This window comes from Muntiacus reevesi, chromosome 5 (assembly GCF_963930625.1).
Source record: "Muntiacus reevesi chromosome 5, mMunRee1.1, whole genome shotgun sequence".
Lineage (NCBI taxonomy): Eukaryota > Metazoa > Chordata > Mammalia > Artiodactyla > Cervidae > Muntiacus > Muntiacus reevesi.
The window spans coordinates 45,680,656-45,693,739 of NC_089253.1; the positions used below are offsets into that span (position 1 = coordinate 45,680,656).

The 13,084-nt window shown below is 53.7% G+C and overlaps 1 protein-coding gene across 7 annotated transcripts in view; it reads right to left on the bottom strand.

Annotated features, from left to right (window-relative positions):
• The window catches only part of SHANK2 (SH3 and multiple ankyrin repeat domains 2), a 550,522-nt gene that overhangs the window by 464,106 nt on the left and 73,332 nt on the right, over positions 1–13,084 (bottom strand). Inside the window, exon 1 of one of the 7 annotated variants that reach the window (XM_065937980.1) lies at positions 3,423–3,540. The exons of the other annotated variants lie outside the window; for them this stretch is intronic. The gene's annotated coding sequence lies outside the window, so the exon portion shown is untranslated. Of the gene's footprint in view, positions 1–3,422; positions 3,541–13,084 lie in introns of those variants that run through there. 7 annotated transcript variants of the gene reach the window in all.

A 13,084-nucleotide genomic window follows, 5' to 3' on the forward strand; every position in this document is an offset into this window, starting at 1 on the left:
GCTCTGCCTGACCAAGGTGTGGTCTCTACTTCCCACGGACGGCACAGCTGAGGGCAGCGTGGACCCCAACGACCCCCACAGGGCCCCAAAGGGAGCCCTGAGAAAGGACCATTCAGACGCGGCGTCCTTGCGCACAAAGGCTGGAGAGATGCAGCCTCGCCTGGAGCCTGAAGTGCGCAGGACGTGACTGATGGGGCAGAGGCGCCCACAGCGACAGGAACGCCAAAGTGGGGGGCGGGGGGGGGCAGAAAGGGGGTCACAGCGCCCTAACTGGTTTCCTCGAAACAGTTCCAGGTGACAAGACAGAAAGCCAGACTTCGACAAACCTGGGACACAGAGGCTTGCAACGCTGTTCTCTGGGCATCTCTGTGCGGGAAATATTTCACAGTAGAAATGGGGGGTCGGTGAGGGGGAGAAAAGCAAGGGGGAGGGGAAGGGAGGAAGATGATCACCTGGCCGACTACCCCAGGGGCTGGGGAGCATGGACCCTGGAAGTCATTCATTTTGGGGTGACGAGCCTCAGAAAAGTCCCAGGCAGGACACAGCTCAGTCAGTGCCAATTCGGCGTCCAATCTGAGAAGGCTGACGCCCACCATTTACCTCCAGAGTTCATTTAAGGTCAGTGGACACCCGTGGAAGTGTCTCTCTGCTGGGCCACCAGGTCCCAGGACATTCCCAGCCCCTGATCAGACATGCAAAGCCCAGCAAAGTGCAGACGCCACCCCAGAAAATGCACCTGCCCACACCCAGGGAAAGGCAAGACCACGACTGGGTCGGGGGCTCCCCTACGGCCAAGAGCACCTGGACCATCCTCAGACATGGGGTCCATAAATGCAGCTCTGCCCAACCTGCAGAGGGGCTGAATGAGTCCTAACCCGGAGGTTTCACATTAAAAACCCTGATATCTGGCTCATCCTGACCACCAGCAAAATCTGGCCTGGTTGAGGTCGGCCATGCAGCACCGGGGCTGGAGCAAGCTGCTGCGACTCCCTGGCCAGCCTGCCCTCCTCCCCAGGTCCTCCCAGAACCAAGCGACTCACATGGTCAGAGCTCCTGCCCGCCGAGCTCTCGCCCTGGCCCGCGGGCCTCAAGTCTGAGCAGCGGGGAACGGATCCACCCAACACCCTAGCCTGGCCTCGTCCTCGGACTTCTGCCTGCACACCTCCCGAGAGGGTCCCTGGTCAAACATCTGACAGCTGATCACCCGGATCACCCAGGAAGGGTCTCGTTTCTTAAAGGAAAGTGACCAAGCTGGTCACACAGTCGTGTCTGACCCCACAGGCTCCTCCGTCCAGGGGATTCTCCAGGCAAGAACACTGGGGTGGGCTGCCATTCCCTTCTCCAGAGGACCTTCCCGACCCAGGGTCAAACCCGGGTCTCCTGCATTGGAGAAACCAGGGAAGCCTAAAATATCCAAAGTACATCCCATCCTCCACTAAAACTTCAGAGCACCCAGGGACTCCTGAATTCACTGACAAACGCCTCTGTCATTTGAGCTTCATGTTTTTCCAACCACACAAGAGCACAAACTGGAGAGTGTGGGGAGGGTCTGAGGCCGAGGACAGGGTCTGGCCACCCCGGTTCAACCTTAGGAAGGTCCCAGCCAGTCTGGCTACAACTTCCACCAACATGTTCACTTCTGCCTTCGCTCATTCACCACTTACACATGAAAAAAATAAGTGCCTGGCATAATTATATGCCACATATATACTATATAATGTAGAACACAGTTAAAATTATAATTGTAATATGGAAATAATTGTATGCTATCATAATATATTGTGATGATTATATACACACAATTATAATATAAATATAAATTATGTACATCATTGTGTGTGCTGTTTTAGTTGCTCAGTTGTGTCTGAATCTTTGCGACCCCATGGACTGTAGCCCGTCAGACTCCTCTGTCCATGGGATTTCTCAGGCAAGAATACTGGAGTGGCTTGCCATTTTCTTCTCCAGGGATCTTCCCAACCCAAGGATCGAACCTGGGTCTCCTATGTTGCAAGCAGATTCTTTACCGTCTGAGCCACTAGGGAAGTACCATTATATAGTTGCATATATATTATATATAAAATCATTTCCAACAAGGTTTCCAGGTTTTAATATCCTCTAGAAAAGGTCAACTCCATGGTTGTCCAGTGGTTAGCGCTCTGCACTTTCACTGCCGTGGGTTAGAGAGTCGGACCATAAAGAAGGCTGAGCGTCCAAGAAGTCATGCTTTTGAACTGTGGTGCTAGAAAAGACTCTTGAGAGTCCCTTGGACAGCACGGAGATCAAACCAGTCAATCTTGAAAGAAACTAACTCTGAATACTCATTGGAAGGACTGATGCTGAGGCTCCAATCCTTTGGCCACCTGATGTGAAGAGCCAACTCACTGGAAAACACCCTGATGCTGGAAAGATTGAAGGCAGAAGCGGAAGAGGGCAGAGATGAGATGGTTGGATGGCATCACCGATTCAGTGGGCATGAACCTGGCACACTCCAAGAGATGGTGAGGGACAGGGAAGCCTGGCGTGCTGCAGTCCACGGGGTCACGGAGAATCGGACACGACTTGTCAAATGAACAGCAATCCTCTAGAACAGTGTTTCTTCGTCCTGGCTGCACAGGGAGGCCACCTGGGATCTGTTTCTAAAAAACGATGGTGCCAGGAGGTCCGATTCAACTGGTCTAGGCGAGGCCCCAGTATGGACATTGTCTTTACTTTTTTATATTTATCTGCCTGCACCAGGTCCTAGTTGCGGCATTTGATATCTCGTTCCCTGACCAAGGATGGGACGCCGGCCCCCTGTATTGGGGCCACGTTAGCCACTGGACCACCAGGAAGTCCCCCTGCTGGATGTGACCGTTAGATGCCCGGAGACTCTGAAGCTGGGAGAGACTGAAGTAAAAGGAGAACGAGCGGTAGATGGTGAGATGGTCAGATGGCATCACTGACTCAGTGGATACGAATCTGAGCGAACTCCGGGAGAAGGAAATGGCAAACCCATTCCAGTGTCCTTGCCTGGAGAATTCCAAGGACAGAGGAGCCTGGCGGGCTACAGTCCAAGGGTTGCAGAGTCAGACACGACCGAGCAACTAACGGTCAGCTGCTGCTGCCCAGGGCGTGGGAACAGCCCGCGGGTCCAGATCCAGAGGTGGTTGTGAGTCAGGTCAGACGATGGGCAAACACTGGGAATGTACAAACGCTGGCAACACCGTGTTTCTGCAGGGTGACCCTGCAGCCGTGGCCCCAGGCCAGTGACCCACTGTGGACACGCAGTCTGAACAGTAAAGCATGCCTGACCCCAGGGTCGTCCTTCCACAAGACCAAAGGTGGGGGTGGGGGGGGCTTAAGGATGTCTGTGTCACACAGAACTGACAACCAAGGGGGAGGCGCCCTGTGTCCCCCAGACCCCTGCCACCCACAGCCCTCACCTGGCTCAAGGAGCCACCGCTGCTACCGCATCAGCTTAGGGGTGATGGTCAGACGTGGACATGTCTGCCACCGAAACCCACTGGACGGGTCTGAAGGGAAAAGCAGACCCGCACCCACTTCTTCCTAGGACGTCCTGGGAGCTCAGGCCAAAAGCCCTAGCAGGCTGGTCCTGACCTTGAAAAGGAGCGTGTGTAACTCGATCAGCTGATCCATGGGAAAAGCAAACACCTGCGGAAACACTTAAACATTAACTGTGGTTGGGGCTGCACGTGACAGGAGGGTACCTGGGGACTCTCGCATTTTGGATAAACAACGGAGACGGTTTATCCTAAGTACTTCCTAAACACTGGGCAGGACATGGGGTGCAAGGTGCTTAGTCATGTCCGACTCTCTGTAACCCGTTGGACTGTAGCCTGCCGGCCTCCTCGGTCCATGGGATTTTTCAGCCAAGAAGACTGGAGTGGGTTGCCACTTCCTTCTCCAGGGGATCTTCCTGACCCAGGATCGAACCCACATCTCCTTCATCTCCTGCATTGCAGGCGAATTCTTCACCTGCTGAGCCATCAGGGTGCTCGCACTGAAACACTAACAATCTGAAATTCGCACAGAAGTGGGCGTCCTGCATCTCGCGGGGCAAAGCCATGGCGGGTGCCAGGGCTTCTCCAAACTGTTGGGGGCAGGGGACGCTCCCAGGAGAGGAAGCCAAGGACGACAACGCAGTCTGGAAACCAGCTTCCCCAGGAAAAGTCAGGCCCCAGGAAAAGGCCCCAGGACCCGCAAGGGAAGGTTCCTCACCACCTGTGGGCAGACGTTTCGAGTGTAACTCACCTCTCGGGGAAAATACCAAACTATACAAATCCAAGTCGATAAAGTTCAACATCTCTCAGAATGTGTTTGCTTCACTGGCCCTGCTGGGCACCCATTAATAAGCGCAAAGGAAAGTAACAGTGGGAAAAGCAATTTTAACAAAAACTCCACAGTTTGCTGCCGAAATGTTCCCAGAAAGCACACAAGTGTTCCAAGAAAACATAAAATCTCAAACTGTCTCCTGAGTCCCCTAACACCTGTGAGGAAGGGGCAGCTAAGTTTTCCTCCTCGTTCCTTCCTCAGACACAGAGAAAATATGAAAGCTGCGCTGGGACAGAAGACACACAGTAAAAACAGAATGACTTCACCAAGGTCAAAGCTGCAAGAACCACATGTATGAAGATAACCTATAAAAAGGCAAGGCTTCCATCAGCTCTGGTTTATTTTATATGTGTGTGTATACCTATATGGGGCTTCCCTGCTGACTTCAGACGGTAAAGCATCTGCCTGATATGCAGAAAACCCGGGTTCACTACCTGGCTTGGGACAATCCCCTGTAGAAAGGAATGGCTACCCACTCCAGTAATCTTGCCTGGAGAACCCCATGGACAGAGGAGCCTGGTGGGCCACAGTTAATACACACACACACATAAATGTGGTTTTCTTGCAAAAAAAAAAAAGTTTCTATTCAAGTGGAATCTCAGACAGACACCTGACATATTTAACATACCGGAAGCAAGGTTTTGTGACTATTCATTTACTTTGTACATCCAAATATACTAAACCGGCTGGTCCTCATAGCAGTGAGATCCTGCTCTCCCAGGAGCTGCTCTGGGGTTCTGTGCAGACACGAGAACTCAGGTCAAGGTCATGGCCAAGGACTGGCAACAGCCTCCACCAGAACCGGTAGGTCTAGAACTAGATTCGGGAGGGGCCCAGGTTCCGCCACCCCCTTGGAAAGTCACCAACAGAGGACGGTGAGTTAACACCGGCTGACAGGGAGTGGGGGTGCAGGGCAGGTGGGCTTTGGGCAGCAGTGGGCCAGGTGGAGGTTGAAGGCGCCTGGGAAGGTGCGGGAAAAGCACGCCTGTGTCTCAGTAGTCATTTAATCTGCGCTGCTCTTCCCTTCGGGCTTCCCAGGTGGCAAAGAGCCCAGCGGCCAATGCAGGAGACACAGGAGACGCAGGTTCAGTCCCTGGGGCGGGAAGATCCCCTGGGGAAGGAAATGGCAACCCACTCCAGGCTTCTTGCCTGGGAAACCCCAGGGACAGAGGAGCCTGGCGAGCTACAGTCCACGGGGTCGCAGAGTCACACACGACTGAGCGCGCACACACACTTTCCCCTGCACCCGCACGTCAGAGGCAGTGAGAAGCGCGGGGAGGCCCCGCAGCAGGGCTGGGGGCGTGGGGGGCGTGGGGGCTGCCCTGGAAGCTTCTGCCGCGCCAGCCCCCAGTAACTGCGTCAGAACCTGGGAGGCGTGGTCTAGGGATCAGGCCACACCCCGAGGGCGGGGAGACACCGGGATTCAGGCCACACGCCGCCCCTTCCCACGACCCCCGCGGGACGCCGCGCCCCCAACCGCTCCAGCAGACTGGCCGAAGCTGCAGCTCAGCTGGCGCCACGCGGCAGCCACCCCCCCTGCGAGGGCGGCGTCCTCACCACACCGCAGGCCGGGGAGACTGCAGAGCCCGCCCACCAGCGTGGCATCGGCCCACGTCCCCCCCCGCTGCCAGCTTCACGTGCTGGGGTCCTGACCTCCAGCGCCCGAGAAGGCGGCTGTGTTTGCAGTTCGGGACTTTCGGGAGGTGATCGTGGTAAAATGAGGTCACTGGGGGGGCTGTCTGACGTGCCTTTTTGTAGGGCTCACGGGGTTCTCGCGGCAAGAAGACTGGAGGGGTTCGCCATTCCCTCCTCCAGCGAGTGCTGGAAAAGACGGAAGGCGAGAGGAGAAGGGGCAGCAGAGGATGAGATGGTCGGATGGCATCACCAACTCAACGGACGTGAACGTGAGCAAACTCCGGGAGGTCAGGGAAGCCTGGGGTGCTGCGGTCCACGGGGTCGCAGAGAGTCAGAGAGGACTCAGTGACTGAACAACAGACAGTGCAATGTGACTGGTGTCCTCATCACACAAGGAAGTCATCACAGACACACACACACAAGGAAGTCATCACACACACACACACACACACACACACACACACACACACACACACACACGTGAGGACGCGGCCGTCCACACGCCCGGGAGGGAGGCATCAGGAGGATCAGCCCTGCTCACACCCGGGTCTGGGATTCCAGCCTCCAGGACCGGAGACAGGGAGTGTCTGCTGTCTAAGCCCCCAAGCTGGGGGCCTTTGCTATGGCAACCACAAGAACTGCATACGGGGTGAGGCCCTCCGGATGTTCTTTACTAGATGCATGAACTGTATTTCTGAGGAGAATCGCCATCGAGACAGGCTTTCTTCTGAAACCACTGTCGAGGTAAATTCCATGTCTGTCCCTTCCTGCATCTTCGGATGAACTCCAAGGACAGCTGTCCTCTCTCCCCCATGAACTGCTGATGTCCTCTTCTGACCCGGGTCTCTCTGCCTAGCTCCCCGAGCCTTTCCTTCACGCCTGGCTCAGCAGACCACACTCACTCTCCCTCCCTCTCTCCCGGGAAGCCCCGCTGTCCACAACTCCCCGTTAACCTCTGATGATTCTCAGCTAGTGCTCTGAAAACCACGCCATCAGACACTCCAGTCCATCCCTGGCCAGAGGAGCTTGGGAAACATAACTAGATGAAACAAACATGCACCAATCACTTTGAAAGTCAAAGTGCTAGCTGCTCAGTCGTGTCCGACTCTTTGAGACCCCATGGACTGTAGCCTGCCAGGCTCCTCCACGCGAGAATACTGGAGTGGGTAGCCATTCCCTTCTCCAGGGGATCTTCCAAACCCAGGGATCAAACCCAGGGCTCCTGCACTGCCGACAGATTCTTTACTGTCTGGGCCGCCAGAGGGGCCCAATCACTTCACTCCAGAACTTACTGGCGTGCCTTCTGTGGTCATCTCTCAGTGGCTGATGCAATGTATCCCCAAGGCCACTTAACCCCTGAGTCAGCTGCTCCTGGGAGGGCAAATGTCACCTCCCGCAGTAGGCATGTCACACGCCTGCAGGGCATGTCCCGCAGAGCCCAGCTCGCTGCCGAGCACAACCGCCCTGGACGCTTACCGGGTAAAGACAAGTACGGCAGGGACCTGGAAACACCCCTCTACCCAAAGGAAAAGGGCCCCAGGGGTATTACCGCTATTCAAGATCCTTTGGCCAAAATGGATCTCCCCAGATCAGAAAAAGGACTGCTGACGAGCCAGATGCTGAATTAGAATGTCTCCGCTGAGGATCACTGACCGTAAGGAGGAGGATCACATGCCTATGTGGTCACTGGCGTGTTCTGTGTGGTGACTGGCGTGCAAGGTATCGAGAGGCATTCTAGGTGGGTTAACGGAAAGGCTGGGATTTGGAACGTTTACCAGATGGACCCACTTCCCTTCCACGCAGCGGAATTCCCTTAGGAGCCTGTGCTCCTTGGACTATAGGAGCAGGGTCCCCACGGCTTCCACCTCCCCGCCTCCTGGAGGGAGCCAGCTGCGGAGTTTGGGCTGCAGGGGGCTCCCTTCTGAGCTTCTGCTGTAAACGTTGTTCAGTTGTGTCCAACTCTGCAACCCCACAGACGGCAGCAGGCCAGGCTCCTCTGTCCTCCACTATCTCCTGGAGTCTGCTCAAACGCATGCCCATTGAGTCAGTGATGCCATCCAACCATCTCATCCTCTGTCACCTCGCTCTCCTTTAGCTTTCAATCTTTTCCAGCGTCAGGGTCTTTTCCAACGTAAAGAGGGCAACGCGATTCTAAAGAAGGCCTGTTTTTTATCATAGGCCCACATTTTGGTTTTCTTTCATCATAAACGAAGAGATTCTGACCAACCAGTGTGCCCCCCGCTTCTAACCTCATCACAAAAGACGTGGCTCACTCATCTAACACTTTTGCAGAAGCAAGAATCCATTCACGCTGAAGAAAAGCGGTCCCTGGGATATCAGGACATGAGCACTAACAGGTCAAGACCTCCTCTGCTGGGAGGCGGCCCCGCCCAGCGCCTCGCAGACCCAAGCTGTTGTTCGATAGGCCTTGTGTCCTGGGGGACCAGAGGCCTGGACTCTGACGGCCACGGGGCGGATGTCATGGGGCTAGGAAAGGAAACCCCCTCAGTCAGGCCCCAAACGTCTAGAAGATCACAATGAAGGCGCGTTTCCCCGACTGGAGCAGTGAATCTGCCGCAAGCCTGCAGCAGCCCTCAATATCACCAACACACACGCCAACAGACACGTGGGGACACTGCTTCAGGGTTAAAAGGGTTGGAGAGAATTATTTTTCAGATACTCGGCTTCTCTGTGTGGAAAAGCCACAAGCACTTGGAAATAAATTATTTAAACCAGTGAAAATGCTCAGCAAGTGCTAGATAAGAAATTAATTAATACACAAAGTTAACTAAATTTCTACATTTGCAATAAATAATTTAAAGGCATTAAAAATTCTATCAGAGTCCCAACAATAGCCACAGACACATAAGATAAAGTATCTAAAGCAACCTATGCTAGACCTTTATGGAGAAAATGAAAAGGACTTTATTCAGGACAACAAAATAAGAAAGACACATGTCTTCATATGAAGACCAGATGAATGGAGAGATCCACCATAATCATGGAAGCTAGGGCTTAAGATTTTAAAGATAATAGTTCTCCACAAAACACAGATTTGAGGCAACTTGCAACAGAAACCCCGGCAGGACTGTTCACAGAACTTATTCTGGTCATAACGTTTGCCGAAAGGGAGAAAGAGCCGAAAATAACCAGGACAGGGACTTCCCTGGCGGTCCAGTGGTTAAGACTCCACCCTTCCAACGCAGGAGGCGCAGGTTCAATGCCTGATCCGGGAACGAAGATCCCACATGCTTTGCAGCACGGTCAAAAAATAATTTTTTAAAAAAATACCAGGACTAACTTTGGAAACAAAGAGATGCCAAATCTTCCTAAACAGTTATAACAGGAGATCAGGATGACTTTGCTACAGAGACAGATATAGATCAATGGGAAGAGCAGAGAACTCGGGACAGGCCTTGCAAACATGGGGATGCAATGTGTGTCCATGTGTTGGGAGGAAAAGAACCGATAAATGCATGATGTTGACATTGTGGGCTGTTCACTCGCAAAGTGTCAGAAACGGAGCCCACCTCCCCACACACGAGCCAACGCCACACACGCGAAAGACCTAGGCATGAAAAAGCAAAACTACAAACATCTGGAAGGAAAAAACACAAGATCTCCTCCTCGAGAGACGCGGGTTTGGTGCTGCTGTAACAAATGACCACAGATCATTGGGATAAAACAACAGAAAGGCATTCTCTCACAGTTCTAGAGGCAGAAATCCCAAATGAGCCACACAGGGCTAATGCCAAGGTGTGGTCAGTGCAGGCTCCTCCTAGAGATTCAGGAAGGAATCTGTCTCCTCGCCCTTCTCAGATTCTGGGGTGCCCCCTACTCCCCTGCGCACAGCCTCTGCATTGCTGTCCCCCTGCCTTCTCCCTCCTATGTCTGCCAAACCCCCCTGCCTTCCTCTAATGAGGACCCCTGAGATGACAATCAGCGCCAAGCCAAATTGTCCAAAACATCCTCCCTACCCCAAGATCCTGGACTTCATCACATCCACAGAGCCCCCTCTGCTATTATATAAATCCCCTACATTCAGACCTTCAGGGTGCAAACATCCAAAGATGCGACGTGCGGTCCATCAGCGGCGGGTGTGATCAAAGTGCAGCCCGCCCTCCGTCCCCTGTCTGACCATCCTTCAGCTCTGCCATCCCCTCCTCCTCTCCCTCCTTGAGTCAGTAGCTCTTCTTCCCGGCTCACCCGATGCCAGCCCGTGTGCCGGCTGTTGGACTCTGCGGCTGTACTTTTCAAGGCACTGTACTGCTAAGATTAAAACTGCTTTCCTTACTTTTTGTTTTTTAATGTATTATTTGTGTGAAAAGTATTATAAACCTATTACAGCACAGGACTGTATACCTATTGTTTTAGCTGGGTATCAAGGCTAACTCTGCCGGAACGACAAGCAAATCGGACTTACAAATGTGTCCGCAGAACAGAAACGCACTGGTACGCAGGGGACTTACTGTAAGGTCCCACTCGTGGGATCCAGAGATTACAGCCTGGTATCTTTGGGGGCCAAGACTCAGCCGACCAAAACCTACACAGCATATTAAAAAGCAGAGACATCACTTTGCCAACCCAGGTGTGTACAAGGTTACGGTTTTCTCAGTGGTCATAAACAGATGTGGAAGGCGGACCATAGAGAAAATCGAGCTCTGAGGAACTGAAGCTTTTGAACTGTGGTGCTGGGAAAAGACTCGTGAGAGTCTCCTGGACAGCAAGGAGATCAGTCCCTCCTAAAGGGAATTAACCCTGAATACTCACCAGAAGGACTGGCGCTGAAGCTGAAGCCCTAATACTTTGGCCACCGGATGCGGAGCCAACTCGTTAGAAAAGACCTTGGTGCTGGGAAAGACTGGAGGTAGGAGCAGAGGGCAACAGAGGATGAGGCGGTCAGACGGCATCACCGACTCAAAGGGCATGAATCTGAGCAAATTCCGAGAGACTGTGGAGGACAGGGGAGCCTGACCTGCTCCCCGGGTTCCCCAAGAGTCAGACAGGACTTAATGACTGACAACCACAGCAGAACTGTTACTATGTCTGTCTACTTTTTTATGTTTATGATGTTTATAATTAAAAATAAAGACTTTAAAAAAATTAAGGACTGTGACGTCTGCCTGTGACGGTCTTAACGCCTCCTTCCTGGGGTACCAAGCACCGTCCTATTCACCAGGGAAGACGAAGGACAGAGGGCAGAATGCTACATACACATAATGTATATTATTAAAATGTATTATGTAAGACACAGTAACATGTTTATATAAAATACATTACATATGCAGTTTATACATAATACTATTAAGTACTAACAGACATTCAAACACTGTGGAGGAGGAAATGGCAACCCACTCCAGTATTCTCGCCTGGAGAATCCCAGGGACAGAGGACCCTGGTGGGCTACGGTCCACGGGGTCACAAGAGTCGGGCATGTCTTAGCAAATAAACCACCAACACCACCTTTCAAATACTATTATTTATTTCATCGCTAAGTCATGTCCAACTCTTTTGCAACCCCATGGACTGTAGCTCGCCGGGCTCCTCTGTCCCTGAAATTCTCCAGGCAAGAATGCTGGAGTGGGTTGCCATTTCCTTCTCCAGGGGAATCTTCCCGACTCAGGGATCAAACCTGGGTCTCCTGCATCGGCAGGCAGTTTCTTTCCCACTGAGTCATCGGGGAAGCCCAATAAAAACAAATATATTACGAAAATATTACTGACAGACAAAAACATATAAAATTTTCACCCGTATATATTAAAACATATAGAATATTCTGGGGTGACATGTTCTTTTTCGCAGCATCCCGAGGCTGAGAAACCCTGGGGCTGACAGCACACAGCAATCCGTCCTGGTCCTGCTCAGATAAGCAAGGTCCTCTTCAACTCCTGCGCCATTTCTGCCTCAGGCCAGCCTCCTGGGCAGTTTCTCTTGGGCCAAGGCCTGGAAGTCAGGACAAAGGTCTCTAGTCCCGTCTAGTTCCTCCGGTTCTGAAAGGCCTGTCGTATTTGGGATCAAACACAAAAGGTAACATCCAAACACGCCTCTGGGGCCTGCACGGCTGCCGGTCTCCAGACGCTGGGTGCCCCACAGCCCCCAGGCTCCCGAGGCGGGGGTGGGTCCCCCTGGGGAGTTCTGGCCACCGCGCTGTGAGGAGGGTGGGGGGCGTGGGGACCCGGCCGGGGCACCTCCCCCCTTGCTTCCCCTGCTGGAACCCCCTGGGAGTGCAGCCGCACCCTGGGGCTCCCCTGGGAGGCGACACCCACCCAGACAAAGCACCCCCGAGGGCACACGAGCTCTTAGAATCCAGCTCATGGTGGTGACGAGGGGAGGCTCTGTGTGTGCCCCTTCGCTATTAACCAGCCTTCTCTTTGTGCGTGAACCGCATCTGGCTTGGCTGACGGTGTTGGCGTGAGACAGACTCAACAGCCTGCCTCCAGCCTGGCCCACCTCCCAGCTGCCCACTCAGTCTGGACAAACCACAGCAGAGCCCCCGGACGGATGGCTGGCGGAAGGCAGCGCCAGCTCAACAGCAAGCTCTGGCTTTTGAAGGGCTGCCCGAGGTCTCTGCTAAACTATGGGTTGTGTGTGAGTCACTGAGTCGTGTCTGACTCTTTGCGACCCCACGGACTCCTCTGTCCGTGGGATTCTCCAGGCAAGAACACTGGAGTGGGCTGCCATCATCCTGAGTCTCTTGTGTCTCCTGCATTGCAGGCAGATTCTTTGCCATCTGAGCCGCCAGGGAAGCCAGACGATGGGTTAGCGGCAGCAAAGTCAAGGCTGTGAGCCTGGTAACTGGGCACATCAAACAAGGCTGCAGAGCTGAGACGTCCTGGGGAGACGGAGTGTCCCTGAGGCCTGAAAACCCAGCTGGGTCTGCTACGGAAAGGCGTTCAGTTTTTCAGATCCAGCATGGGGGCTCCCAGCAGCTTTCTGCACCAGGTATCAGCGCTGCCCGGGGGGCGGGGGCAGGATACTCTGTCCAGGCGCCAAGTCCCTGACCCTGCAGGAGGCTTTGTGGTCACTTGCTGGGGGATGGCCCTGGCTGCACCCTGGGTGGGGCTGCACCCAGCCCGGTCCTGCGATCCCCCGTAATGACAGTGTTTAAGCTGAGGAT